At 43.2% G+C, this 15,016-nt stretch overlaps 1 pseudogene; it reads left to right on the top strand.

The window, feature by feature from the left end:
- The window catches only part of LOC124046951, a 128,342-nt pseudogene that overhangs the window by 78,622 nt on the left and 34,704 nt on the right, over positions 1 to 15,016 (top strand).

Genomic DNA, 15,016 nt, shown 5'->3' with positions numbered 1-15,016 from the left:
AAAGCGAAAACACATTTTTGACATTTTTGAAAATGTATAAAAAAATAAAAAAAACAGAAATACCTTATTTACATAAGTATTCAGACCCTTTGCTATGACACTCGAAATTGAGCTCAGGTGCATCCTGTTTCCATTGATTATCCTTGAGATGTTTCTGCAACTTGATTGGTCATGGTAAATGATTGGAAATGGTAAATTGTGAATTCAATTGATTGGACATGATTTGGAAAGGCACACACCTGTCTATATAAGGTCCCACATTTGATAGTGCATGTCAGAGCAAAAACCAAGCCACGAGGTCGAAGGAATTGTCCGTAGAGCTCCGAGACAGGATTGTGTCGAGGCACAGATCTGGGTAAGGGTACCAAAACATTTCTGCAGCGTTGAAGTTTCCCAAGATCACAGTGGCCTCCATCATTCTTAATCTGAAGAAGACCAAGACTCTTCCTAGATCTGGCCGCCCGAAAAACTGAGCAATCATTGGAGAAGGGCCTTAGTCAGGGAGGTGACCAAGAACCCTTTTCTGAGCTTCAGAGTTCCTCTGTGGAGATGGGAGAACCTTCCAAGAAGGACAAACATCTCTGCGGAACCACAAATCAGGCCTTTATGGTAGAGTAGTCAGACGGAAGCCACATCTCAGTAAAAGGCACATGACAGCCCGCTTAGAGTTTGCCAAAAGACACCGAGAGGAAAATTCTCAGGTCTGATGAAACTAAGACTCTTTGGCCTGTATACCACCTGTATACCAAGCGTCCCATCTGGAGGAAACCTGGCACCATCCCTACGGGGAAGCATGGTGGCGGCAGCATCATACTGTGGGAATGGTTTGTTGTCAGAAGCAGGGACTGAGAGACTAGTCAGGATCGAGGCAAAGATGAACGGAGCAAAGTACAGAGAGCTCTTTGATGAAAACCTGCTCCAGAGCACTCAGACTGGGGCAAAGGTTCACCTTCCAACAGGACAACGACCCTAAGCACACAGCCAAGACAACTCAGGAGTGGCTTCAGGACAAGTCTCTGAATGTCCTTGAGTGGCCCAGCATCTCTGGAGAGACCTGAAAATAATTGTGTAGCGACACTCCCCATCCAACCTGACAGAGCTTGTGAGGATCTGCAGAGAAGAATGGGAGAAACTCGTCAAATACAGGTGTGCCAGGCTTGTAGCTTCAAACCCAAGAAGACTCGATGCTGTAATCACTGCCAAAGGTCCTTCAACAAAGTGTTGAGTAAAGGGTCTGAATACTAATGTAAATGTGATTAATGTAGTTTCTAAAAAACAGTTTTTGAATTATGGGGTATTACGTGTAGATCGATGAGGGGAGGGGGAAACTATTTAATCAATTTCAGAATAAGGCTGTAACGTAACAAAATTTGGAAACAGCCAAGGGGTCTGATTACTTTCCGAATGCACTATGTGTTTTGTGTGGTGGTGTGCCTAACCCACCTCGTAAACTTGGAGCACTGCTCTCGGTTTCATCACCCATACCATGCAGTAAGCGTGGCTCTACCTTAGACACAAAAACACAGTTTTTAGTCTGAGCAGCTGTCATTCTAAGAGGATAGATGGGCAGAGAGGGGTTTTTAGGAAGCTTAACTATCTAGTTGGTGTTTAACATCAATTCTGTCTGTCTGTGTGTCCTAGTGATTCGGGTCGAGGCAGCAGCCTGTTGGACAGAGCCATAGCAGACAGATGGACACTAAATGCCATGACGCTGCCTGACTTCAGTGACCCAGAGACAGGTAGGTGTCACCTCACTACCAGTACCTCACAAGAATAGCTTTGTACCAGTACCTTACAATGATATACATGCAGGTAAGACTTAAAGCTAAACACTATCTTACCCCAGGCCATTTACCATGGTGGCTATCCTAGAAAAAGGGACATACAGTACATACAGGTTGAATTATAAAGCCTCAGTACCATGTCCAAGCCCCTATAGTCACAGTGTGTCCTGTCCTGTCTCATGACTACTGTATCTTCAGCTACACCTGTATCTCTCTGAACACAGTATCATACTGGTCTTTCTCTGTCACGATGGCTACAGGGTTCATGGCCAAACTGGAGTAATGAGGAAACTAATCGTTGCTGTTAAGGCTGAATCTCGAACCAACCACTCTGCCACTTAGTGATCAAAGCTAGCGAAGTCATTGATTGGCGATTCAGCCAAGGAATAACATTCTAGGCATACATACATACATACATACATACATACATACATACATACATACATACATACATACATACATACATACATACATACATACATACATACATACATACATACATACATACATACATACATACATACATACATACATACATACATACATACATACATACATACATACATACATACATACATACATACATACATACATACATACATACATACATACATACATACATACATACATACATACATACATACATACATACATACATACATACATACATACATACATACATACATACATACATACATACATACATACATACATACATACATACATACATACATACATACATACATACATACATACATACATACATACATACATACATACATACATACATACATACATACATACATACATACATACATACATACATACATACATACATACATACATACATACATACATACATAATACATACAAATACATACATACATACATACATACATACATACATACATACATACATACATACATACATTTACATACATACATACATACATACATACATACATACATACATACATACATACATACATACATACATACATACATACATATACTGAACAAAAATAAAAACCCAACATGCAACAATTTCAATGGTTTTACTGAGTTACAGATCATACATGGAAATCAGCCAACTGAAATAAATTAAATTAGTCCCTAATCTATGGATTTCTCATGACTGGGCAGGGGCGCAGCCATGGGTGGGTGGGCCCTTGGGTGGTTGGTCCAGAAGTGGGGGTCTTGGGCTGGTGTGGTTACACGTGGTCTGCGGTTGTGAGGCTGGTTGGATGTACTGCCAAATTCTCTAAACAACATTATGGTAGAGAAATTAACAGAAAATTCCCCGGCAACCACTCTAGGGGACATTCCTGCAGTCAGCATGCAATTGCACACTCCCTCAAAACTTGAGATGTCTGTGGCATTGTATTGTGTGACAAAACTGCACATTTTAGAGTGGCCTTTTGTTGTCACCAGCACAAGGTGCACCTGTGTAATGATGATTTGGTTTAATCAGCTTCTTGTAATGCCACACTTCTCAAGTGGATGGATTATCTTGACAAGGAGAAATGCTCACTAACAGGGATGTTAAGACATTTGTGCACAACATTTTAGAGTAATAAGCTTAAGAATGGCAAGAGTGTGCAAAGCTGTCATCAAGGCAAACGGTGGCTACTTTGAAGAATCTTAAATATCAATATATTTTGATTTGTTTAACACTTTTTTGGTTAATGCATGATTCCATGTGTATTATTTCATATTTTTGATGTCTTCACTATTATTCTACAATGTAGAAAATAGTAAAAATAAAGAAAAACTCTTTAATGAGTAGGTGTGTCCAAACTTTTGACTGGTACTGTATTTCCCCTTCCGTTCCTGTCAGCAGTGCTAAGACCCACCCTGTATCCTGTCAAAGTATGAGCTTTCGTTTTAGACTTTGATTTTGTCATAATGAAGGTATTTTTTACTGCAGTGTTCAATGTCCAACAGTTTTTCTTTCCTACCACAATAAAGGCTTTTATATCTGTGTTACCCCATACAGTATTATATTATGTCACTGATCAACTGAAAGGTTTCTCTAAGTTAGCTTTGCCATTTTTCTCATCTTTCTGTGAGACGTTGCTAAGGGAACGACTACAGTTCTGTGTTTTCTATAGATCTGTGTCACTGCTTACTTTTCTGTTGTTTCTAGTCTCTGGCATTGGCTCCTTCTCGCTCTCGGGGTCTTCCGCTCTCTTTCACGCCGGCCCCTCCCTCCTCCACTCCTACACTCCTCCACATTCCAAGGCCGACCTCCCTCTGCATCCTCCGAAGCCGGCTGGCGGCTATCATGCTTTCTGTGACGACAGCCTTCAACGACAGTCCAACAATAATAATGCACCTCTGCACCGCCCACCACCATGTGCGGCCAATGGCATGGTTTGGTGTGCGTGACTCACAGCCCAATCACAGCAATGCTGTGGCACCATATTCCCTATATAGTGCACTCCAATTGACCCTGGCATAGTGCACTATATAGGTGATAGGGTGCCATTTGGGACGTAACCTGGGTCTGTGCTCTACTGCTTATTAGATCAACCCGTAGATACACAGTAGCTGTTGTGTGTTGTATGTACACTGAGTGTACAAAACATTAGGAACACCTTCCTAATATTGAGTTGCACCCCCTTTGGCCCTCAGAAAAGCCTCAATTCATCAGGGCAGAGACTCTACAAGGTGTCGAAAGCGTTCCACAGGGATGCTGGCCCATGTTGACTCCAATGCTTCCCACAGTTGTTATGTTAGCTGGATTTCTTTTTGGTGGTGGACCATTCTAGATACACACAGGAATCTGTTGAGTGGGAAAAACCCAGCAGCGTTGCAGCTCTTGACTCACTCAAACCGGTGTGCCTGGCACCTACTACCATACCTTGTTCAAAGGCACTTAAATATTTTGTCTTGCCAACCCTCTAACTGGCACACACACACAATCCACGTCTTACTGATTTGAAGTGGATTTAAAAGGTGCCATCAATAAAGGATCAGAGCTTTCACCTGGTCAGTCTATGTCATGGATTCACCTGGTCAGTCTATGTCATGGATTCACCTGGTCAGTCTATGTCATGGATTCACCTGGTCAGTCTATGTCATGGATTCACCTGGTCAGTCTATGTCATGGATTCACCTGGTCAGTCTATGTCATGGATTCACCTGGTCAGTCTATGTCATGGATTCACCTGGTCAGTCTATGTCATGGATTCACCTGGTCAGTCTATGTCATGGAAAGAGCAGGTGTTCCTAATGTGTTGTACACTCAGTGTATAGTTCCTTAACAGTGATGAAAACCATGCTGGAAAGGACAAGGTGAAAACAATACCCAGGCAGCACAGTACTATTCAGGTCGGCCTAACAGAATGATTCAGGTCGGCCTAACAGAATGATTCAGGTCGGCCTAACAGTATGATTCAGGTCAGCCTAACAGAATGATTCAGGTCGGCCTAACAGAATGATTCAGGTCGGCCCAACAGAATGATTCAGGTCGGCCTAACAGAATGATTCAGGTCGGCCCAACAGAATGATTCAGGTCGGCCTAACAGAATGATTCAGGTCGGCCTAACAGTATGATTCAGGTCAGCCTAACTCTATGAATCAGGTCGGCCTAACAGTATGAATCAGGTTGGCCTATCAGTATGAGTCAGGCCAGAGTGTCCTGTCCTGCAAGCCTAACAGGATTCTGTCAGCCTGTCACCATCCCATTGAAAGGGTAACGTGAAGTCCCTATTCTGCCTGATTGGCAGTCCTGTCCGGTTTAGACAGTGAGTCAGCAGCCACTGAGGATATGAGAAGGAAAGAGAGAACAATGAAAGAAAGAGAGGTGAACTCAGGGCACTGTATCGATCTATCTGACCGACTGGGTCTTAAGACAAATGGGTTCTTTTCTATAATCGAATCTGTCACTGAGGACAAAACAATAAAACGACAACGTCAGACAAATAAGATGTCAGTTCAGTTGGCATGGAGGTTGTTTGGGGTAAACAGAGGTAGTACAGTATACAACGTGTGAGGAATTTCCAATCAGGCACTTGTACTACAGGTTTGTCTACAGGTTGAACCCACCAACGTTTGCTCAAGCATGCTCCCTCTCCACACACACGCCACTCTACTACCTATTCTCTCCTTTATCTACCTCTCTTTGTCCCCTGGCTTTATCTTTCTAGTAATTCATTTGTCCTTTGGTGTTCCACAATCTCTCCCCCCTCTGCCTTCTGTTGTACCATTTTATGGTTTACTGCTAGATAAAGGGTTAGATTGGAGCACTTCGAATAACCATCGTGTATTTACACATGCACTAGAGGCCCAAGGTTTTTGTGTTTGCCATAGTAATGTGCTTGATCTTTAAATAAGGAAAAGCTTGCAGCTTCAACCTTTGTCAAGGATGGCAATATGGCAACCACAGAAACCTGCAGTGGTGAAGCACAGTTTAGGATGGATTGGATTTGCGCAATGATAGTGTATTTATGTGGATCAAATTTCCTAATTTCATTAGCAGTTAGTAACAATAGCATAAAGAACATGAATAAAAGTGTTGTGTTCCCTGATGTTAAAAATGACCTTTAAAATGTTTGACTCCAAAGTCTGCTATAGTTTTGTTGTTGAGTGAAAAGGATTTTAAAGTTTTCTCCTGGCTGTATCTCTTTAATTACTCCTCTTTAATTTATTTTCTCTTTTCAGAAATCCTCCTTCTTTCTTTGTTTGTTTTTGGTTTGTTATTTTAAAGGCAGCCCTCCAGATGCTAACTCGTCAGTATCATGGTTTTTACTCCATGTTTTCAGTTTGTAAGTAGCTCTTTTCTCCCTCCGCTCCCTCTCTCTTTGCCCACTAAGACGCTGGACTTCTGGCCTTGGCCTGATCTCTCCTCCACAGTCAGAATCTGTGCAGGTCAAAATTATATCCCAGTGCCCCAGGGCAGTGATTGGGGACACTGCCCTGTGTAAGGTGCCGTCTTTCGGATGGGACGTTAAACAGGTGTCCTGACTCTCTGAGGTCATTATAGATCCCATGGCACTTATCGTAAGAGGAGGGGTGTTAAGTCCAGTGTCCTGGCTAAATTCCCAATCTGGCCCTCAAACCATCACGGTCACCTAATCATCCCCAGTTTACAATTGGCTCATTAATCCCCCTCCTCTCCCCTGTAACTATTCCCCAGGTCGTTAACTGTAAATGAGAAAGTGTTCTCAGTCAACTTACCTGGTAAAATAACAGATAAATAAAAGAAATAATATATCCATCTGCCACCACCACCAACCACCTTCCTGTCTCTCTGTCTGTCTGTGCTCCTAAAGTCACCCACCATGTGTGTACTGTTCCGGATGCTGTCCTGTTCGCTACTTGCTAGTTCACCTTTTGCTCTGTTTTTTTTTTCTTTCTTTTTTTTCCCCTCAGACCCTTTGTGCTACACCTCAACAATTAGCTCACTGAGCTCCCTGACTCGTGGGCCAGCTATGGAGTAGGCAACTCCATAATTAAAGAGTCAGTATCGTTTCCCCCGGCTAGATGCTCTATTCTGTTCACCAGATACGCAGCCTTGTCGTAGACGCTTCCTCCACCTGACCATACAATGCAGAGCTCATTAGTCAGACCAGTCCCAGTCGGGCCAGCTGTTTTTTTTGTTGTTTTTTTTTCTCATTTTCTTTGTGGTTTAGTTATCGGGCTGTCAATGGAGCCTGTCAGTCAAAAGGACTATGTTGTCCATGACTGCTGACAACTGGCTGTTATATTGTGGAGACCAGTCAGTTTTGCTGCTGGGCATCTTGGCTTTCACAGATTATTAACAGTTTTCCTTTGAGCTTCTCTGACAGCAAAAACGCGCATTGGCCACTTTCTTTTCATGCGGCCAGCCCGGTGTTCTCTGACATGCTCTTGGACTTCACTAGAAAAAAACAAAAAGAGTGGATGAGCACTGCCTCTTGAAGTGGAGGAGATACATAAAGATGTTTGAATTCAGATATGATGGAATTGTTTTACCACAATCCATGGAGTTTTTAAACTATGACGCACGACATGGTTGAATGCGCCAATAAATTAACACAGTCTACTTTTTTATTTGATCAAATTACCTACGTCTTGGAGCTTCAATTGGGATCATGTGCTAGTGACGATTTTTTAAAAGAGCAACAGAGCAATGTACTATACAGCAAACTTGGTATACAAGTGCATGGAGGTCGCCATCTTTATGCATCTTCCCCATTCCTGCTGCCACTCTGTGCTCTCAAGCCCCGGTGAAATGAATATCGTTTCTTTAAGAACGTGAAGATTCTTTCTGTGCTGCTGTGAACCGAAGCCCCACCCTCCACATCGCTCTCCATCAATGCCTTGCACTTTGTACCCTGCATGAACATTTTAGGCCGCTGTATGTGTGTGCGCGGGAAAGAGTTTGTGCTATTTTTTCCTAACTGCATGGATCACAATTTTCACTCATCCAGGTAAAGAGTATACCAGTTTAATCCAGGCTTAGTTGGACTCATTCACCTGAAGTGTGTGCCATTTATCGATATAACTGGATAACAGTATCTTCAGCCTGCTTGGTGATACAGCCACCTGTCTTGATAGTACAGCTCCTGGTGCTCTTTCTCTATCTATTCAGGGACCTTTTAAAACATCAATCCCGCCACTCATCCGGGTGTTCCTTCCTTCTGTGATAAACCTTCCTCAGCCATATCATATTGTTGTGGTCATAGAAATAGAATGGCTAGAACAGAGAAATCTCTTTAGGCCACGACATTACACTCAGTATGGTTGACGCTGTCTGCATCCCAAATGGCAGCCTATTCCCTATATGGGTCAGTACTTTTGAACAGAGCAGAGTGTCTCCAGTCTGCAGCTGTGCTAAATGTGGGAGCTGGAGCTGAGGCGGGTTACTGCTGCTGTTTGAGAGGGAAGAGGGTCGATCTCAGGGGTCCCAAATGGCTTCCTATTGTCTATATAGTGCACACTATAGAGACAATAGGAAGCCATTTGGGACGCAGGCAGGGTTGGTTTTTAGAAGCACACTGTGTGCCTTGCTCATCGCTTCAGTCAATAACCAGGGAGCCAGAGAGAAAGCAAAGAGTTCTATTTCTGATAGCCTGCCTGCCTGTAATCCTGTGTGCAGTGGTGTGGGTGTTCAGAGAGATAGATTGAAGGAGGAGAATGTGTAGAGGTAGGAGAGAGAGTACGTAGAGTAGCTACTGTGTTTGTAAAAATTGTTCTAACATCTAGATTAGATGATATTTTTCAGGTTTAGATTGTGTTAATTACTAGTGTGTTGAGGTAATAAGAGGAGCCTTTACAGTGTTCAGATGATGTTCAGCATTGATGGCTGGTGTGTTTCAGTGATGTAGAGCATGTGTAGAGTATAACACCAGTCTATAGTGTAACGTAAAGGGGATTTCAGGATCAGTGTTTCGTTTTATGGGCAGCCAGTCAGTTCGTAAAGGTGAGTGAAGTGTGTTGAGGAGAGTAGGTTGTTAATGGGTTCATATGGACACTGGAGGTGTTTTACTGGTTGTCAAAGGGTCTATAGCATTAATAGAATCACTTACGCAGAAAGTTTGTCTGCACGTCCCAGCCTGCCTCTGCTGCAGGCCTGTTATGTTTTAACGGGACATGTCCGTGCGAGCGAGCGTGTGTTTGAAGTTGCCTTGTGTGCCTCACCAGAGGCTGTCCCCTCTCTTCCCATTTCACTAAATCCTTTTAGCACCATTTCAGTTTAAACGCAAGTCAAATCTCTACTCTCAACTCACAAGACTTTATCAAAAACATCTCTCTATAGCCAGGGGTATTTTCTCCCCACCCTAAATTCATCTCAGGCATTTTATTTGCCCTGCACCTTTCACCAAATCTTCTTGACAGGATTTGAAGATAGGAAGCATTTGGCCTTTAATCTAAAGCTCTTTGAGGCCTTTTTTAGAGTGGGGGAAAGTAGTTTCCACTCCAAATAGTATCTCCAACGAACCAACTCCAGTCTCAAATGTAAAGCAGTTAGCCTACTTTCTACAGCTACAGCCAGGTTATTGTACATCTATACATGGATATGTGAATCAGTGATTTGCATGAATAATAGGTTTTTTGCAAGGACAGTTAATAGGTACTGACTTAGTGTAGCTGACTAAGTATTAGCCTATATAATATGAAGTATTTCAAATCAAATCAAATGTTATTTGTCACATACACATGGTTAGCAGATGTTAATGTGAGTGTAGCGAAATGCTTTTGCTTCTAGTTCCGACAATGCATTAATAACCAACAAGTAATCTAACTAACAATTCCAAAACTACTTATACACAGTGTAAGGGGATAAAGAATATGTACATAAAGATATATGAATGAGTGATTGTACAGAGCAGCATAGGCATGAAGCCAACTGTGTGTGACATGTTGTGCAGCTTATGTCCTTAAAGTGGAGAAACATTAGCCAGCAGTTGCATCCTTTACCATGAGGAGGTGCTGCCTTGCTGACCCCCTCTCCAATGTCCTTTTCTCTCTCTCTCTCTCTCTCTCTCTCTCTCTCTCTCTCTCTCTCTCTCTCTCTCTCTCTCTCTCTCTCTCTCTCTCTCTCTCTCTCTCTCTCTCTCTCTCTCTCTCTCTCTCTCTCTCTCTCCCTCTGTCTCTCGCTGTCTCTCGCTGTCTCTCCCTCTGTCTCTCTCGCTGTCTCTCTCTCTGTCTCTCTCGCTGTCTCTCTGTCTCTCTCTCTCTCTCTCTCTCTCTCTCTCTCTCTCTCTCTCTCTCTCTCTCTCTCTCTCTCTCTCTCTCTCTCTCTCTCTCTCTCTCTCTCTCTCTCGCTGTCTCTTTGTATCTGTGTGCAGGCTCAGTCCACGCCACATCCATGGCGGCGTCGCGGGTGGAACAGGCCCTGTCAGAGGTGGCCTATTCCATGCAGAGCAGCACCCCCAAACAAGGACCCCTACACCCCTGGATGACTCTGGCTCAGATATGGCTTCACGCAGGTATAATTGTACACTACACCACTATAACACACAGTTATGGTTGTACACTACACCACTAACACACAGATATGGTTGTATACAACACCACTATAACACACAGCTATGGTAGTACACTGCACCACTATAACACACAGCTATGGTGGTACACTACACCACTATAACACATGGCCATGGATGTCTATAACACATGGCTATGGATGTGTGTGTGTGTGTGTGTGTGTGTGTGTGTGTGTGTGTGTGTGTGTGTGTGTGTGTGTGTGTGTGTGTGTGTGTGTGTGTGTGTGTGTGTGTGTGTGTGTGTGTGTGTGTGTGTGTGTGTGTGTGTGTGTGTGTGTGTGTGTGTGTGTGTGTGTGTGTGTGTGTGTGTGTGTGTGTGCACTTGTGTTCATGCATGTGTGTGTGTGTTGTCAGTGATTGACAGGGTGTGTGGGAGTGGTAAACCATTAATTCAGGGGAGGTGGGGTTGTGGTAGGAGGAGGGTGGTGGACTACTAGAAGAGCAGCTTAATGGAATCAAAATATGTTCCTGGGAAGTGATCTGACTGTGGACCATTATCATAACCCAGGCAGGGTGATAGGTGGGAAGGAATCTACATACTGACTTCTTTATTGGGTCAATATTCTTATCGCTGGCCTTGCATAGATATTCACACCAAGGGGACGTCACCTCCCACTAAAACTGCCTCGGCTCTGAAAGAGAGAGAAGAAGGGGAGGGGGGAGAAGAGAAGTAGGAAAAAATGAGAGTGGAGAGAGAGAGATGGGGATGGGTGAGAGAAAATGTAATAACTTGCCGGTGTTACGTTCTAAATAAACAGAGTAAAAGACAGAGTTAAAGCAGAGTTAATGCTCAAACTACATTTATTCGCCCACTGGGTCAAACATCTGAAAAGCCAAAGACATGTTTCCACCAGCCTTTAGGCGGAGTCTCATCCTTTTCTCTAAACATTACATATTTGTTGCTTGGCAGGAAATGAAGTGATGTGGGTAATAAACTGTTCCTTCTCTCTTCATGTGACCTGACCTGACCTCGGCCACCATTCCTCACTAATCCACAGCTATCCACCCTCATCAGTGACCGCAACCACGTGAATGCCTTTTCCCTTACTTAATAACATTCCAAGCCCCTGGCTCTTATCCAATTTCCATTGACCCCACTATATACAGTGGCAAGAAAAAGTAGGTGAACCCCGAGGCTAATGACTTCTCCAAAAGCTAATTGGAGTCAGGAGTCAGCTAACCTGGAGTACAATCATTGAGATGAGACTGGAGATGTTTGTTACAGCTGCCCTGCCCTATAAAAAACACTCACAACATTTGAGTTTGCTTTTCACAAGATGCATTGCTTGATGTGAACCATGCCTCGAACAAAAGAGATCTCAGAAGACCCAAGATTAAGAGCTGTTGACTTGCATAAAGCTGGAAAGGGTTAGAAAAGTATCTCTAAAAGCCTGATGTTCATCAGTCCACTGTAAGACAAATTCCCTAGGAGTGGCAGTCCTGCAAATATGACTGCAAGAGCACAGTGCAGAAAGCTCAATGGGGTTAAGATGAATCCTAGTGTCAGCTAAAGACTTACAGAAATCTCTGGAACATGCTAACATCTCTGTTGAAGAGGCTACGATACGTAAAACACTAAACAAGAATGGTGTTCATGGGAGGACACCACAGAAGAAGTCACTGCTGTCCAAAATAACCATTGCTGCACATCTGACGTTCGCAAAAGAACATCCGTATGTTCCACAATGCTACTGGCAAAATATTCTGTGGACAGATGAAAATAAAGTTGAGTTGTTTGGAAGGAAGGAACACACAACAGTGTGTGGAGAGAAAAAAGGCACAACACACCAACATCAAAACCTCATAACAACTGTAAAGTATGGTGGAGGGAGCATTATGGTTTGGAGCCGTTTTGCTGCCTCAGGGCCTGGACAGCTTGCTATCATCAATAGAAAAATGAATTCCCATGTTTATCAAGACAATTTGCAAGAGAATGTTAGGCTATCTGTCTGCCAATTGAAACTCAACAGAATGGCTTCAACAGAAGAAAATACACCTTCTGGAGTGGACCAGTCAGAGTCTTTACCTCAGCCCGATTGAGATGCTGTGGCATGACCTCAAGAGAGCAGTTCACACCAAACATCTGCCAAAGGAGGTTCAACCAGTTATTAAGGGTTCACATACTTTTTACACCCTGCACTGTGAATGTTTCCACAGTGTGTTCAGGAAAGAAATGAAAAAATATAATTGTTCGTGTGTTATTAGTTTAAGCAGACTATGTGTGTCTATTGTTGTGTCTTAGATGAAGACCAGATCAAATTTTATGACCAATTTATGCAGAAGTCCAGGTAATTCCAAAGGGTTCACATACATTTTCTTGCCTCTTCATGTGACCTGACCTGACCTGACCTCGGCCCCCATTCCTCACTAATCCACAGCCATCCACCCTCATCAGTGACGTCATCAGTAACCAATAACTTCTGGTGTAGCAAGTATTTCAAATTACAACCCAACAGTCCCTACGATTTTAATAGTAATTCTATACTGTTCAACATCACATAAACTTTGAAATTACTTAGAAATGAACAAAAAATTAAACATGAACAAAAAATAAAAAACATGATTAACGTTCACAGTTGATTATTCAATTTAAACCTCCAAGACTTATGGCCTCTGTTCTATAATAAAACTATGCAGACTCTTATTTCCATCTCTCATTGGACAACTGATAATGACATTTCAGCTGGAGCTTTTGGCTTCCTCCATTTCCTCCTTCTGGTACCGAAGAGAGTGATAGCACAAGACATGAAAACAAAAAGAAACACCAAACATAGCACGTTATTAATACTTTCTAAGCTATGCATAATTAAACGTTTGATAACATGACGATTCCCATTCTCTCTTTGCCTGACTCTATGCCTTCAGGATCATTTTCTGTTGGGTTCTACAAAAATGAAGGCCCTAAGAGACCTCCTCATGCTTTCACTCAGTCTTCCCCCGTCCAGCAACAGGTTCCAAGAGGTGTTCCCAAGCCATTTTCACTTTGCTCCCCATCTCCTACTCCTAATTCGCGCTATAGTCCAGTTCCATGCTGTTACTATAGCCTCCTTCATCACTACTCCCGCTCCTTCAGTTACGGTCCCTACAACGACTGCTCTGAGAATAGCTATTGCATTGAATCTGTCTCCTGCTCTCCTATTGCCTTTGTGGTTCACTGATATATCTAGAACTGAATCTTTCAGATTCTCCCTACCTCAGAAACCTTTTGAGATGCACAGTTGAGAGCATCCTATCGGGCTGTATCACCGCCTGGTACGGCAACTGCACCACCCGCAACCGCAGGGCTCTCCAGAGGGTGGTGCGGTCTGCCCAACGCATCACCGGGTGCACACTGCCTGCCCTCCAGGACACCTACAGCACCCGATGTCACAGGAAGGCCAAAAAGATCATCAAGGACAACAACCACCTGAGTCCCGACCTGTTCACCCCACGCCTTTGTGAACACCCTCATTACAGTGTAAACTTTGGGTCTCAGTGGTTGATACACAGCCACCTTCTGACACTTTACCGTCACTCTGTCCCAATCTTCTTGAAGATATTTCAAGTGTTTGCTGGCTGTTATGAATGGGGGAGATAACAATGGCGTTGGAAGCGTATCCAACCTTACAAAACTGAGTCACATGCTTCTTAATTACACACTTTAGGATGTGATGCTATTATTACAGCGAACTTCCCTTCCTTAATGTATGATCCACACAGATTTCTGCCCCAGTCACATTCCATTCCGCTCTCCCAATTCCCTGTAACGTTAAGGCCTTGGTTTTGGGGATTCCACAGAATACACTGATGTCGGTCCTGCCAGACTCTGCACTTAACACCCTTATGCAAACATTCTGTCTCAAACACATGCCCTGCATATACCTTGCCCCCGGCCACAAATATATTTGCACATGAATCATTCCATTGAACCCATAACATGCGAGTCACTCCTGCTACTCTACTTATATAATTATAAACATACTTAAACATTCTCAAGTCAATTAGTCCATTTCCAACACTCCCTCCTCTGGAACAATGATCATTCTCATGTTCCACAATACCTAGAAAACATTTTGACTTGAAGAGGGAAAATAAACGTTTAATAATTTCACACCACCCTTGATGTGAATGAGACTGGGGAAAGAACCGTCCATCCGTTCTGTTCTGTTATATGCCAAAGGGATGCTAGTCTCCATGCCAGTCTCCTTCATCCTCATCCTCGGTTGTCAAAGCAAGACAGACGTTGAGCCTTGTACATAATTCATTGTACCGTATTAT

This window comes from Oncorhynchus gorbuscha, linkage group LG10 (genome assembly GCF_021184085.1).
Source record: "Oncorhynchus gorbuscha isolate QuinsamMale2020 ecotype Even-year linkage group LG10, OgorEven_v1.0, whole genome shotgun sequence".
Classification (NCBI taxonomy): Eukaryota; Metazoa; Chordata; class Actinopteri; order Salmoniformes; family Salmonidae; genus Oncorhynchus; species Oncorhynchus gorbuscha.
The sequence above is the reverse complement of the archived record's forward strand: the minus strand, read 5'-3'. Positions and strand labels throughout refer to the sequence as shown.